Below are 16,199 nucleotides of genomic sequence, written 5' to 3'. Positions count from 1 at the left end.
TGGAGCTCGAGCAGATCAAAGACATGTCGAGCCCAATGCAATAAGCACTGCTGAACGGCGAGAGACAGAAACTCAGGCTTGGTGCTACACAATGCGGTCTCACAGCTCCCAGATCAGGCCCAGGGCACGGAGAGCCCCAGCTCACGCCTGCCTCCGAACCACCTTGTAGCCGGGGGCCACCGCGAGACCGAAACGCAGAGCGCAGAAATAAAACTGCTTTCCACCTCTTTTCAGTTAAATCACTGCAGCTCGCAGAGCTCCACCAAGGACAATTATTTCCAGCATGTGCCGTGCATGAACGCTGCAAGCGAGGCAGAGATGGAGTTTCATCACAGCCCGGCTTTGTGTGCAGGGCGAAGGAGGAGGAAAGAGAAAAAAAAAAAGGAACTTGGAACTCAAGGCCCCCCCGGCCTCACCCTGATCCCGAGGAGGCTCCGCTCTGCTCTTGCTCAACCCGACACCGAGAATGAGGAAGCGGAGGAGACAGGCGGGGGAGGCGGAGGAACGGTCAAGCTGAAGACAAACAGCCTCCGCGCCGCACGGCTGGGGAAGCTTGGCGAGCCAGAGGGCGCGGGAGCAAAGGGCGCAACGAGCAGAGCCCCCGGCCCCTCTGGGCTGGGGTCCCTGCGGCACAGAGCTGGGGCTTTGCTCCGGGTTTGGGTAACCTGAAAGCAGGTCTTCAGGTTTGTGGTGTCCAGCACCCGGAGCCACAAAGGCAGCCCAGAACTCGCCTTCCCAGGTGGCAGCCGGTGAGAGCCGAGCCACCACCCGGTGCTGCCTCACCCTCGTAGAGCACAGGGATGGCACAGCCGTGCCAAGCCGAGCTGGCCACAGCCAGCCCTCTGCCTTCCTTGCTTGGTTCTAGCCAGCTTGTGGCCCAGCCAGCAGCTCCCTCATTCACCTCTGCCCTCCCGAATGCCGGGAACCACAACACCTCGTTCGTCACAAACAGAAGCTAGCATAAAAAATTAAACCCAGCCAGGCGCGAGGCACTCTTGGTGGCTGCTGGAGCCCGGGGCCCTCTCCCTTCCCCATGCCCCTGGTCCCAGCAGCTTCTGTCGCCGTCCCCATCCAGGCAAACAGCTGCTCTCTCCTCATCTTGCCCCGAGGGAAGGAGAAATCCCGGTGAGGTGAGCCCTGTGCACCCCCAGCCCAGCAGGTGGGAGAGCAGCACCCCAGCGCTGCCGCGCTCCTGTAGGTTCGCCCTTCCACCTGGTAGGACAGCCAGGAGGTGCCCTGACCCTCTTCGAGCAAAAAAAAAAAATGGTAGCAAAGACATCAAGAGACTTGCCCGGAGCCAGGACAGAGAGCCGGGGAGGGGTTGGTTAGACCCTCTTCGCACCAGGCAGCATTAGCTCTACCCCACCGGTGCTACTGCCCCCGAGGGAGGGTCAGACGGCTGCCAGTGATCGATGCTGGGCCCTGCAGGCATCAGAGGGACACGGGCACAAGGCAGGGACTGCTCCGGTTTAAGTTTCTGCTACACCTTGAATTCGCCCAGCATAGGGTGCACATGGGAGATCCCTGAAGGGGTTCCCATTACTGGAACCCAGAGGAAGGTTAGAAACCAAGGCCTGTAAGACAAACCCCGTTTGCATTTTCTAATCTCTCCAGGACAAGCAAGAACGAGGGCAGTACCCAAGACAGGGGGTGCCTCAGCTCGGTTACCCGTGCCTGGCTGTTGCCACCAGGCTGCCCGCAGGGATGGGGACGGAGCTCTTTGCGGGTACCCGAGCAGGACCATCGCCAAGCTCTGTGAAACCTATCCCAAGGGTTTGCTGTGTTCCAAGGACAGCGGCAAATCCCATGGGAAGGAGACCTTCAGGAGCACTGGGGAGGCAACCAAGCCCAGACAGGGACCAGACAGGAGAATGCAAACCCAGCAAAGCCCTGGGGAAAGGAAACCCAGCAGAGCCCAGTGAAAAGAGGAGTTTTCTTTCCCCTCCCCGCAGCCATCCCAGTGCAGGAGCTGGGGTGAGGGTGCCGTCACCCTCTGCCTGGGCCAGCCAGGAACTTTTAGCCAGGAGCAGAGCCCGATGGCAGAGGCGCCGTGGGAAGGCAGACGAGCACCGGGACCCGTGTGATCTCCCCCAGCAAGCGGCAAATCCTGTGAGTTTACACCCAGCTCACATCTGACCCCAGGGGCATTCTGCATCCAGAGCATCCCTGGAAGGGAAAAACCAGCTGCCAAAACCCAGGAGGCTCCACCTGCCCAGAGTTTGCATTTCCAATTTGGCTGGGAAACTGGCAAAATACAGACCTGAGAAGCCAATTTCCCCCCGGAACATCCATCACCACCCCCAAAACACACCAGGCTCCAGCCCAGCAAGGTGCCAGGCTGACTCTGGGCAGGGGGGACCATTTGCTGCAGCAATGCCTTCATCAGGGGGGCATGGCACCTTTTGGGAAGCGAGGCCAAGGGAATGGCAAACATGCCAGGATGGGGTCCGGGCGCACCTGCTCGACACCTTTTTCCACCTTTAGAGTGACCCAAAAACGAGCAAATTGTCCCCGCCTTCTCCTGCAGCCCCCATCCGTGGGACCAGGCGAGGACTGAGCCCCTCTTAGCAACAGCGCTGGATTTAAATAAATGCAATTCTGCTGAGAGGGGGAAAAAAATAAAAGGAATAAAGGATGTGCCTCTCCAGCTCCTCCTCCCCCCCCAGAAACCTGTGTGCTATGCAAATGAGACATGGAAGGGGGGGGATGAAACTGGCTCTCTAAACCAGCATGGCTTTAGACTGGGAAGCGTTGGAAGCAGCTCGGTGGAAAGTTGAGGCAGAAATAGCTACAGCATGAGAGGGACGAGCAATGACGACTGGAGGGTGCGCGTCCCAAAACGCCTCCGGCAGCGGGATCGGCTCCCGCAGCAGCACGCAGCCCCAATCCTCCCTCTCGACACCCCGTTTCTGCAGCCGATGCTAAACTGCTCGCAAAATCCCCCTTCCCTTCACCCAGGGAAAAAAAATAAAGCAGCAGAAAGCTTGCTTTGCTGCTGCTTACAGTTCCCAATGCACGCCCAGCAAGGGATGGCGAAAAAGCACCGCAGCGCCTGCGAGCCCTTTGCCACCACGGTGCCCGGTGCTGAGCAGGGGCTGGGGACCACGGGCAGAGCGGGGTCACGCTCTGCGGGGTGGGCACTTGCCCCAGGGACCGCTGGAGGAGCGACACCTTTCTTACGTGAAGAATGGGATCGTGTGAATTCCAGCTCATTTGTTCCAGGCAATTTATCCACCCCGGTATTGCCTTGTTTGGTAACATTTTCTCAAGGGGGTTCTGCCGAGAAGCAGGTGAAATCTAGAAAGTCTGAAGGCTTCGGGGTGTAAACACCATTTGCCTGAGCGATGCTGCTCACGTTGATAGTCAATGCCTGAGCATTTTTACTCAGAAACAGGAGAATATATTTTTTTTTTCGGATGTTAAACACGCTCTGCTTGAGAACAGACCTGGCTGAAGCAGTAGCACTTTCCTTCCTTTTGAATCAGACTAGGAATTTTTAATTTTTATTATTATTATATATATATTTTTTTTTTTTTTACAGAAATAGTTCAGATGTTCTGAACTCAGTGGAAAGTTTCTGGTGAAGTGCCAAGGGCCCGGACAGCCTTGGTCCACGGCAGCCCCGCTTCGGTCAGCGGGTGATTTGTGCCAGCACGCACAGGCTGCAGCGGGGAAGGTGCTCCCAAAACCCAGCCCCGACAGCAGGAGGGAGGGGACAGGGCAGCAGAGAAGGGCTGGTTCCAGCCCCCACAGCACTCTCCATCAGCCCCGAGGCTGGAGGTGGGATATGGGGACCTGCTTCCCATCTCACGCTGGGACACACGGGTGGGTGTTTGTGAAAGGCACCGGAGAGGACCCAGCTGCTCCCTCCATCACCTCTGCCACCATTCACCACCACAGCTTCCCCCAAGGAGGTCACAGCACCACGCTCGAGTCAGCCCCCACAGCTCAGTGCCGTACTTTGCTTTTGATTTTGCCTCCTGTGTCTCAGAGTCTCCAGCTCGGTGGGTCACCGTGGCACTGCGGTGACTGGAGGGCTAGCAGGGTCCATGCGGCCCCGTATCAGCCCCCAGAACCGCCCGCTGGGGGATATCACAGCTCCACGTACCACATCCTCTGGGCAGAGGTTCCTTGCAGACACTGCATGCGTGGCTGCAGTATCCAGCACATCGACTTCCCAGCATATATAGGTCTGGGCGAACCTTGCTGGTTATTCCTATATCACAGACCCTTTATTTGACCTGATCTATAGGAGAGGGACAAGTCTGAACATTTTTCTCATTGATGTGTATATGGGGCAAGAACAAAGCTTCTCCGGCTGTTCCCTAGGTTTTTCTGTCCTCCCATCCACCCTTTTTGCCATATTTCCCCACCACCTCTTGGGGAGCAGCTCCGGGACCAGGGCTCTGACAAGGATGCATTTCAACGGACCTACTTTTACCAAACAGCACGGTGCTAAACAAGCCCTCAGAGCATGCAACAGCCTGTGCCAACAGCATTTTGTGACCTGTAAAAGATTACAGCCATCCCTCAGACCCCAAAGAGAAAGGTAGCACGAGGATGTCACGGATGAGTCCCCGGGGAAGGGGAACGAGCTGCTGCTCACCGCCCCCTCTCCATCTCCTGCTCCCCACCCAGCAGCCGCCTATTTCCCCCCAGCCACAAGGCAAAGCCCTGCACAAAGCTCCCTGCAGGCTGCAGGGCACCTGTGGCTGCAGCACATGCGGGTTTGGGGGCAGACCTCTCAGCAAATCACATCACCCTAAAACAAAACTACACCAAAACCAACCCCACAGCTCCGCAAACGGTTGTATGCAAAGGGTTACACGGGGGGTGGGAATTATCGCCCTTTCTCTCAGAGGCTAAAACCAGCCCCATAAACCTGAGGAATAAAAGGTGCAGACTAGCTGGGATTTCAAATTCTGTGATTAAGGACGGAGGCAATTTTTCCCCTCCCCGGGCTGCTGGAGCACGCAGTGGATGAGGCCAGCTTTCCGCGCGCTGCCAGCAGCTGCGATATGCGCCTCTGCCGTCACCAAGCAGAGAGATTATTCCCTGGATCTCCCAGGCTGTTTATCGGGAACGTTCCCTGCTGCAGCCATTAAAGCAGCTTAAACACCAAAATTAAATAATAATAATAATAAAAAATCACTTCCGTAACCTCAGACGGAAAGGGAAGGGGAGGTTAAAGCACCTGGGAGACAAGGTGGGGTCTTAAAACAGCCCTGGGTGGTGCTGGGAAGCCAGCAGGGAGGTTCAGGGAGATAAAGTTGGCCGTGCCCACACGCACACATCCCCTTCAGCAGCGGTTTTGCACGGTGCTGGCACCCGAGGAAGAGGAGCAGGGCAGTGCCCCCTCCCCACGCAGGGCCGGGGAGGCAGCAGCACGCAGCAGGGATAACAAACCACACGAGAGTTCGGAGCTGGGGACCGCACTGGAAGAGGAGCCACGAGGTCTGATTTCCTTGGGCATCCCAAGCCTTTGAAGATCAGAAAGCAGCCAAGTGCAAGGCAGGCTTTCAAGCTGCCAAGTGCGGGTTGGTGGTGGGCCTGGGACTCCCTGGGGAGGCAAGGACGCAGGATCCTGGCTGCTGGGTCCGATCCTGCCTGCCTGCCACACGCGGGTGGAGGGAAACAGCTCTGTCGACATCACAGGAGCTCATCCTCCCTGGGTCATTAATTAATACATGGGTGAGAGCTCAGGAGCACCCAGCTGCTCGCTCGGAGCTGGCTGGGTGCTCGCTGGTGTTGGATCACCCCGGCACAACTCCCTGTTCCGTGTCCCCTTGCAGCTTCCGTTGGGACAACCGCTTGTGCTGGAGATGGGTACAGCTCTGGGTACTGCAGCTGGGACCCCCAGGAGCATCCCCTTTGGATGGAGGGCTCCTGCCCTGCTTTGGAGGCAGGGTGGGAGCCTCCAAACCTCCCCATCCCCTGAAACTCAGGGCAAGCGAGACCCTTCCCGGGGCTTCTGGCAGGCAGGGAACATCCCAGCTACTTGCATGAAAGGTTAAGACCACTTTCCAATTAGAGAGGCAGGAGCCATCGCAATAAAGCTCTTCTGAGGGGATATTAATCAGGGCATCTTCCTCTTGCGGAAATGCAAATCAGCCAAATGGAAACGGGAGCGATTAGAGCCAGTGATTAACATGGGCACTTCGATCCCTGCTCTCGACATGGACACGGGTGGAGGAAAACTGCCCCAAGGCTCCACCTGGGAGCGTTCAGCAGCAACCCCCAGGTCAGTGCCTGATGCCCCCGGTCCCCCCAAGCTCTGCAGCTGGCTGCAGGGTTTTGGTCCCTCCTCTTCCACCCAAGAGAAGCAGTGGTCTTATGCCCCCCATAGCTGCTTGGTGGGGGCACATGTGGCTGGAGGAGACGTGGATCAGGGACCTGGCAGAACAGGCAGTGAAAGCAGGAGTGAAGCAATGGAAAAACGGGCTGAAAGGGAAAGAGGATGAAGAGGGAAAGGCAACGAGGAGAGAGGGGCCAAAGCGTGGGCCAAGGCGGTGGCCCCACTTCTCCCTCCCCTGCCCGGAGAAGTGCCGCACCAAGGCCGGAGCCGGCTCTGCTCGTCGCGGCAGGAGGCATTAGATCCAGCTGAGCTGCTTCAACGCAGCATGCATGTAAATCAGCCGGACAGGCAGAGAGGAGAAAAACAAGGGGGATGAGATAAGAGGATGGAGAGAGAGAAAGAGAGGCAAGGGGAGGAGGAGGAGAGGGAGAGAGAAAAAGGGAGGGAAGGAGAGGAGCAGGTGTGGAAAGAGAAGCAAAGAGAGGGCAAAGGGAGGAGGAGGGCAGGGAGAGGGGCACGGGGCAGCCACGGGCAGGGGCTCCCACTGCTCCAGGGGGCAGCAGGGGGTTCACAGGGTGCCCACACGTGGCTGGGTCATGATGACCATGTGCAGTGACAGCCGCTCCTGCACCCTGCAGCATCCCCATGGAGCCCACTGCCACCTCCACCCGTGTCCCTCCCAAAGCCTTGGGGTACCTTGGGGTACCCAAGCACCGCAGCATGCTTTTGCAGCCACAAGGGAGATTTTGGCACCCAGTCGTATTGCTGTGCAAGTAGCCAGAGCCTGCTGTCCTATAATCCCTCCCGGAAATGTGATTCCCTTGAATCACCTGCCCTGAAACCTGATGTGCATTTATTACAGACGAGTTGGTGGGCACCAGCCTGGAGGTGACTGCACCTGGGGGATGAAGTGGCTGAGATGCATCGCTCCTTTAAGTCAGCAATATCTTGCAAAGCACATGGACTTCTGAAAAACAACAGCCTGGCACCGTCCCTTTCAGGCAGGGAACCCAAAGGCAAAATATTATTATTTTAAACCCCTGCGTTGAGGATCAGCAGCTTCATGAGAAGTTCTCATAACAAATGCAGGACACAACGCTCTCCTGACATCACCACACACCAAGCAACCAATGCTGATGCAAATACCACCTGCTGTAATCGTGACATCACCTCTAATTGTATAACAAACAAGGAGATGACACCAGGCCTAGAGTCCTGACATCACTAGCAGAGCTGGAAAAAGGTCCAGAACAGGATGATCAAAAACAGGAGACCACGGGAGGAAGACCTCAGCCTGGAAAACAAGCAGCCAGAGAGGCATGTTTGCGGCCTCAAGAAGGTGAACCAAGATTGATGGCTCGCTGCATCTCCCAATAAAAGAATTAGGAGATATCCAATAACATTAAGAGGCAGCAGGTTCAAAAGACACAAGAGGAGATGGTTCTTCACGTGATATGTGGTTAAGCAGTGGAAGTCCTTGCCACAGCTCTCTGGGGATGATTAAAGCTTGTGTGTTTACAAAAATCAACTAGACAAATTCATGGGAAATCCATTGAGGAGTATTAAAGACAAAACGCCACTCCGGCTGGGGAAGTCCCCGAGCTGCCACGTGCTTGGGGCTGGGAGGGTGCTCAGGAGGCACATTGCTGAGCCTGGCTCTGCTCCTTGCACCACACTGAAGACCACAGGTGACATCTCCAAGACCGATCACTGATGTCAGCGCCTCCTGCATCGCGCCCTGGGCAATCCCAAAACCCCAACAGCCCTCTATTTCGTTTCCAGCCCCATCTCAGGAGGCACTGAGCCCCCCACAAGCTGCAGCACCAGTGCTGCTGTTGTTGTCACTGCTCTTACAGAACAATCCTGGTTTTACACAAGGCAGTAAGAAAACCACCCAGCCCAGCACTGGGTCGCCGTGCTGTCACGGTGCCGAACGCTGCTCCCAGGGCCTCCAGCCCCGCTCCATCCCCTGGGACGCCGGACTCACACTTCCCCACGAGCAGCATCCCCTGCGCCCACGGAGGCGGGCGCGCAGAGCCCGCGCACGTAGCCACCCCAATTAAAGCCAAGCGCATCGCAACAGGGCCTGGCAGCGCTGCATTTATCAGCCTGCCTGGAAGGGGCTTGTGCAAGCTGTCCCCCTGGCTGACGGATTAGACAGCAGACAATTAGGTTTCAGGCGCACACACACACACACACGCAAGCACACGCACGCACACAAATCCTTTTCTCCATCCATCTGCACGGCCGAGGCGGCTGAGCACAGCTGTGCGGCTGTCCGGTGCTTCTGACGCTGCGTGCAGCTGAATAAGAAAGAGCCCCCGCGCCTCGGCTTTCAGCGGCCGCTCGCAAAATGAGCGAGAGGTCCCCAAAGAGATGACACAATTGCAATGGAAATGATTAACCCTTCCCGGGCTGGTCTCACCGCCTCCTCCCCACTCCAGCCCAGCCGCAAACTCTCGCTCGTTGGGTTTCCGAGGACAAAGCTGGAGCAACTTAGCGCTCAGGCAGCTCAACCGTCACAGAGACCAAGCGTCCTCCTGTGTTCACGTTTCACAGCCTCAACCTGGGCTTTTGGGGATCATTTTAGGCACATCTCATCACCAGGAGATCCCCAGCTCCTCTAAGCAGGGACTGGCTCAACACACGCAGCACTTCTGCAAACATCCCACCAGAACCATCCCTCCTGGCACCCGAGAGCAGAAGCTTCGATTGCTACATCCAGATCCTAGGCACAATGAAAATCGGTGGTGCTCCTCAGATCATCCCTTCTGAGGGCTATTCAGAACAATAACACGGTACCAGACAAATTAATTGAAACATTACATGGCTAAGAGAGAAACGGAACAAACTGGGGGCTTCAGAAAGGCAAGGCGTGCGTGTCTGCTCTGGGAGACGATTTCTGATGGAATCAACAAAACAATGGATAAAGGGAACGCAGTAGATATAATTTACGGGGATTGTCCTAAAGCCTTTGATAAAATCCCACATGAGACGCTATTAAGGAACCCGGGCATTACTGGGCGAGATGCAAAATGCTGCCGAGGAGCAGGACGGAGTGAAGTGCCACAGGTCAGGCAGGCAAGGCCCCTGTCTGGAGGGAAGTCAGGAAAGCCTTGCTCCTCGCCCAGCTCCCCACTCCCTGAGAGGGTCTGTCTGCCAGAAATGGTCTGTCTGTCCCTGCTGCCCGTCCTTCTGTATGAGCCGGGGCAGCAGGGCGGTGAGCAGCTCCATCCTGCCATCGCTCACACGTCCTTGAGGTTAGATAAGCTGAACATGACACCAAGAAGGACTGTGTCAGCCCCTGGCCTTGCTCCTCGCACTCACAACCCTTGATCTCCCCGTGTCCTTTCAAGTCGTCTTTCATCTGTCTGTCTGGAGAGGAGAAAGCCCAAGGAGAGAAATCTCACTTCCTGCATTAGGTGGGGGATATGCAGGGGAGGGAGGACCCTCCAGAAATGCCACTCAGCTGCACCTAAAGCTTTCTGAAAACACCCCGTTTAAATTTTTCTTGTAGCTTTTGAGGAAAGGGAAATCAGATCAGAAGAGCCATCTCAGTGTGTGGTAACCCTCTCACAGAGGCAGCTCCAAGACAAGTGCCCAGGTAGAAATGACCAAAAAGGCAACTCAGCCCATGACTCAAATCAATGAGCAATTTTCTGCATTTCATTTTCAAAAAAACATAGATATCAGCCCTAGTGCTACCAGATACATCACCCACTAAGGTAGAAAACTCTCCAGATGCACTGGGAATGTCTCAATGTTTGCCAAGGAAGCCTGCTGCTCTCTCCAAGCTCCGATTATTATTAGGAGCACAACACTGGACATGTGAGGATGGCCCCAACCTCACAGAGCACGTCACACAGGAATTTAGGACTGACGAAACTGCCAGTTCATTGCCTGCGAGCAGCCAGGTCATGCAGCCAGCTCTGCCCCATGCACGAGCTGCTCCATCTCCAAACGTGCTGGCTTCCTCAAATGCTCCAGCGGGGCTGGCCAGATCCTCATCCCTGCCTCTGGCAGCCACCAGCTCCTCACTTCTCACCCTGAACTTATTCCTGGGCAATTCAGGGCCGTTTTGTTGCACACCAACAAGATCTGTACAAGATCTGTCCATGAAGCAGCTCGTCTCTTGCCTCATCGCCCTGTGGTCTACCTGCTTTGCAAAGCCAAGTCTGCAGAGTCTCAGGACACGGGCCACTCGCTGCTGCTCCTTGGGGACTTGGCCATCATCTCTTGAATCAATCCATAAATCACCCCTTCGGATTTACCAAGGACCTCTACCTTTCCCTCTGCATCACTAAGCATGGTATCAGGGAGAATTTTCTGATAACTATGCTACATTTTCCTCCCCTTCTTTCATCCCATTACCCATATCCCTTAGACCACTCTAAATAATTACTCAGCTGGGTGTTTATGACCTTCAGATATTTGTCTAGACCCAGTTTAAGTGAACTCTTAGCCAAGCTATGCTTAATATTTAGACTGCACAGAGAAATGCTCATGTTCAAAGTACTTCCAGGACAAGGGGGGCAGAAAGCAGCAGCTTCCCAGGCACTGCTGTGCAGGTTGGGAAACTGAGGCACAGGGGAGCACCCATGGATTGATCCTGCATCCCACCACCTCCAGACCCCCAAGGACACTGACCAGAAAGCACGTAAGACCAGGGGATTTGATAGAAAGGGCTAATTCTGCACAGTTTACTACAGCTTTGAGGCCATTCTTCAATCTCAGGCAGCTTTCTGCTTCCTCAGCCATGGAATATTTTCCCGTGAAGAATCCCAAAGCCTGGATACCTCACCTGTGTGTTTCCCCCTCCTTAGTCTGGGAAGAGAGATGAAGGAGCAGTCTGTATGGGGTGGTTTGCATGGAGCTGGGAGGTCAGAGGCTCAGCCCTCACACATCCAGGTGCATCTAAACACCTCCAGCCATCTCCTCTGCAAGGAAGAGCTGGGTTGTATGGAAAAAAAACATTGGAAATCACAGGCAGCAACTGCCCGTGCAGCTCACGAGAGGAGCCAGCCTCCAAAACAACAGCTAAAGAACTTCCCTTTGTGCCAGGAACATCATCAGTGCAGGCATAAACACATGGTGGAAGCCAGGCAGGGAGGCGACAAACACCTCTCCTCCAACAACCCAGGCAGAGCCAGACAGCAGGACTTAAGAGGGTGGTATTAAAAAGTGAGGGTCTATGGAGAGCTCAGTTCAGGCTGGTTATCACGCATCTGCAGCTTTCTGGTGTTTTAGGTCACATTTCCCTTCTGCTGTAAGAGTTGCAAAGACTACCTTAAGCTTTTTTAATTCAAGCTGAGACCTTCTCACAGCCACCAGACTGCATGAGCTGGAGCTTTAAAGGCAGCATTCGCCACTGAATAAGCAAAGGGAACAGGTGGGTGCCACGGGTCCCTGGGCAAGACCCCAGCCCCACACAAGGACACTCCCCAGCGCAGACCTCGGCCGGGCCCACGGGGCAGCCCGGGTTTCTGTTCCTGAGAGCTTGGCCTCGACGGTTGGTCCCCATATACACCCTGCGAGAGGCCCCGGGTTGACTCATGGAGGGGAAATGACTCGTCGTGGTTACAAAGCACCACTTGGCCAAAAAGGAAAGCGATCTGGCATGTGAAACAGAAGCTCCTTCCTCCTGTAAAAACCAGGCATCACCTTTCAGGAGACGACAGACGAGGCAGCCCAGCCTGCGTGCCATCTGGATAACGAGCCTTGGATCCTCCACACCACGAGTTTCTCTGCTCAGTCACCAAAACCTCTCTTGGCGAATCCCCAGTCCAGCGATGGAGACAAAGGGCTCTTGTGGGGCTTCTTGGGGAAGACAGGGGAGAGCATTTCCACCAAGCCTGTGACAGCCCAGGGATCTCCACATACTGTCCTCAGCCCTTCAACATCTGACCCCAAACCTGTTCAGGTTTTCCCTGGGGGACAGCGCTGCCCGCAGACCCTCAGCCCCAAAGGGAGCAGCGCTGGCTGCATCCAGCCCTACAGAGGAACATCCTCCACTCGCTCTCTTCAGCCCCAGCACCGCAGAGAAACAACTCAGCACCACCTTGATGTTTCCAGCTCCTCGGGGAGGAAAACCGAACAGGAGGGAAGGAAAACAGGGAGAGAGGAAGGAGGCCAGAAGTGGTGCAGGGGAGCTGGGGCCTTGCTGCGGGCCCTGCAGGCCTCACCCCACGCCGGGCGATTTTCTGCCTTTCCTCTTCCTCGCCGTGTCGCCATGGCAACCCACCAGCCCGAGCAGCTCCGCTCCGGCTCCGCTTCCCTCCCCATGGAGGTTTGGGGGGCTTTTTTTTCCCCCCCCCTTCAGCCTCCCATCCTTCTTCTCACCCTAGTTTTCCACTCCGCCCACCTCAGCCCCCATCCCTGGAGGCTCCCAGCCAGCAGCTCACTGTGCCGACAGGGGATTTACCGGGGTGCTCATCAGCCCCCTTGTGCAGCAGGGCTGGGGGGACATTCCCAGGACCCACAGCCCCGGTAATGGGAGAGGGAAGTGGGTGGAGTGCCCATGGAGCATCCTGGGGGGCACAGCTCCCATCTCCACCCCCAGGGACTCCAAGCACCTCCCCATCACAAAGGGGAGGCACAGAGCAATTGGGCAGCACCCATGGGAGCGGTGCTGCTCTGGGATGCAGGCCTCAGCCAGAGAAACCTCCAGGGAGCAGGGTGACAGACCCTACCTGCTGGGAAGAAGTTGGTAAGGGCCAGCTGGGCTTAAACCCTCCTGCCACGGGGGTACATGGGTGCCAAGGGGTCCCTTCCAGCCCTGTTTTCTAGAACCAGTAACCAGAGAAGGCTAAATGTGTCACTAAAATGCTAGCTGAGCCAGAACCATGGGTAAGCCTGTGTTTTTATAATCAAATAGAGACATAGCAAAGCCAAAATGGTCATGGAAGATGCAGAGGAGCTGGAAGGACAGGGCATGGGAAGAAGAAAGGCTCCTGAGCTCAGTTCAGACACATCCAGGAGCAACAACAGAGACAGCCACAAGGAAGATGGGGTGTTGGGAGCATCCCCCAGCATTATCTACTTTCTTCCACTTAATATCACAGCTTTCCTTTTGCTCTTTGAAAGCCCCAACCTTAAATAACAAAGAAAATCCCTGACCCCACGAAAGCTCAACTTTGGGGAGACCAGTATCATCCCCAAAGTACTGTCTCATCTTCCTCGCCTAACATTTGGCCCTGCTGAGAGCCGGGAGGGCGCATCCCCACAGCTCACACACACCCTTGAGCCTGCCAGCCCCTCGACAGGACAGCGGAGTTCCTCTGGTTTGTTTCGCATTGTTTTTGGTGCTTTCAAAATAGCTGTGGCTGGAAAGCAGAGGCTGGGTTAATCTGACCCTGTCATACACATCAGATGTGCAGCAGAAACAGCCCTCCAGTAAATGTTACCACGCTGTTTGTGGAGGCTTTTTTTTTCTTTTTTTATAGCAGACATCTGCAGCAGGAGAAGAGGGATGGAGCAGAGAAGACTCAGAAGGGACCGCAAATCTCCCAAAAGCTGAACCTCACCGGCCCGAAGCTCCCTGGCCCCAAACCCCAATTTGCTCTGCCCAAAAGCAAGGCAGGGAGGAGCAGCCCAGGCTCAGGACCGCACAGCACAAGCCCCTCACATGCAGTTATCCCTGTGCAGGTCTGTGCCAAGCTCGAGGTCTCTTTATGCGCAGAATCACGCTGCCTTAACTTAAGGTGCAATTTTGCAACCGCTGCAGCCACTTGCTCTTGAAGCTGAGCTCCTTTCAATGTGGTCTAAGTCAATTAGGAGCAGGTTGAAGCTGAAGGGAATTAAAGCATTCAACCCCAAATACAAGTGCCTGCCTGGAGGAGAGGGGAGGGGAAAGCAGCTCTGCACCACTTTTAGCTAATCCAGCACAGTTCGACCAATATAAATCTGAGAACAGACAAGGCAGCATCCTTTCTCCCTCCTCCTCCCTGTTCTCACTTCGCTCCCCCCTTTGTGCTTCCCCCATCCCCTCCCCGAAGACGCTCCTGCTGTTCATCCTTCCCCGCGCATGCAGCCCCCCCTCCGTGCCCACATGCGCGAGGGGGCCGCGAAGCAGTTGGAGAGCAAACTCCTGGCAGCGCCGAGGCATCGGACGTGCCGAGAGCCTGAGACAGCTCCGGAGCAGGGAGGCAAAGGAGTGGGATGGGCGAGAAGCAGGGGGTTTCGGGTGCGAGCAGAGGAACCGCGCGCAGCTCTAGGGTATAAGGAGGCAGGGGAGAGCGGCTGCTTCACAGCACAGAGCACACGCAGCCGTTGGGCTTTGCCCCCATGCAGATCTGCCCATACCAGCAGTTTAAGGTGCCTTAAGCCCAAATTTTAAGGTGTTTAGAAGTCTGTAAGGAATTTTAATTAAGCAGGAGGATGCATTAACATGGATGCCACGGGGTATTTTGAAAGTTTAAATGCCCCTAAAATACCACCTTCCCCTATCCCTCAAGAAAAAGCCCTTAACCTCCCAGACTGACATTTGATTTTCCTCTGATCTTTAGTTTCTCCTAGATCTCATCCAGCTATTCAGTTGTCAAATCCCTGGAAGGAGGATTGCTTCTTGCCAGGGTCCCACTCGACCCCACACCGTGATGGCAGAGGGCACGGGCAGCTCCCACACACACCAGGAGCCAGCTCCAGCTGCCATTAGCAGCTTCCCTCAGCGAGGGGAAGAGCACAGAAAGGATTAAACAGCCTCATGCCTGGGCTCTTGGACCATACAGGGCTTGTCTGTGGCTGCAGAGCATCTGCATCCATCCCCTGCAGCCACAAGTGGCGTTTCCCTGGCAGGCTGGGGGAGAAGAGGGTGAAGATGACAGCAGCCCGACCCCGCAGAGCTGCTCAGATGCAACACTCCCGTCGCTGGCCATGGGACGCTGAAGCTCAGTGCAGAGGTACCTACCATGCTCTGGCTGCTACCTGGGACTTGCACATGGCACAAAGAGCCCACAGAGATAACACACAGCCACAACAAAACCCCCCACACCCTGCTCCACACCACGGGCTGAGCTGCAAAATCCTCATCCCTGGGTGCTCTTTGCAAAAGGGCAAAGGCACCAGCTATTTCCAGAGCTCCCTGCTGCAGGTTGAGCAGGAGCGCTGTGAAGCTAGTCTCCGCGGTTCACGGCATTGGCTGCTGCCAGCAAAGAAAAGGAGGAACTGTTGGGGAGAGCAGAACAAACACAGTGTGAGGATGATTAATTAGAAAAGCTGCCCGAGATGTGGGCTTTCTAGATAAACTTTGGGCTGTCCCTCCACTCCTCATCAGTGCAAATGAAATGGGAGGACCTGGGGGACATCCCGGGCTCTCTTTTGGGTTTATACCCAAATAACTGGGTAACAAGGCTGGCTCTCCTCAGCCCTGGTGTCCCCCAGCCCATAGCTGTAGCCTTTTAGCCTCCAGCAGCACCAGCTCGGACAAGGACATGGGAGCTGAACCTGCTGTGCTTGTAAAAAAGGCAACACCAGAAAGAAACACTGTGCAGACAGACTTAAAGGAACCCACAGACACCTCTCCCCCCTCTCTGCTTCCCCCCAGCAGACCCTGTGGCCACCCCTGCTCGGTAATTCGGCTACACCCCGCATTTGCTCCAAGAGCATCCTTCAGCTGCTGCTTCCCTTTACACCCTGGGAGCAATGAAGAGAATTGAATAGATGGAGAAAATATGACAGATATACACCAACTATCTGCACTCCATTCGGGGGGAGAAAGACCCAAAGTATAAAGAGCAGGGAACGACTGAATCGCAGAAGGACACGAGGAATGACGTGGAGCAGGCGTGTGCTGAAGGCTGAAGAGGAAGGCTGGGCACACAGGGCAGGAAGCCAGAGCCCATTCCTGGCTCTGCCACCAGCTTCCTCCCTGACCTTGGACAAGCTCCAGGGGCACCAGATCTCCAGG

General features: G+C 55.6%; 1 long non-coding RNA gene across 1 annotated transcript in view; it reads right to left on the bottom strand.

The window, feature by feature from the left end:
• The window catches only part of LOC310884761, a 41,646-nt gene that overhangs the window by 19,355 nt on the left and 6,092 nt on the right, over window positions 1-16,199 (bottom strand). The window lies entirely within an intron of this gene.

Source organism: Anser anser, assembly GCF_964211835.1.
Source record: "Anser anser genome assembly, chromosome: 21".
NCBI classification, from domain to species: Eukaryota; Metazoa; Chordata; class Aves; order Anseriformes; family Anatidae; genus Anser; species Anser anser.
This window is presented reverse-complemented; position numbering and strand designations above follow the sequence as displayed.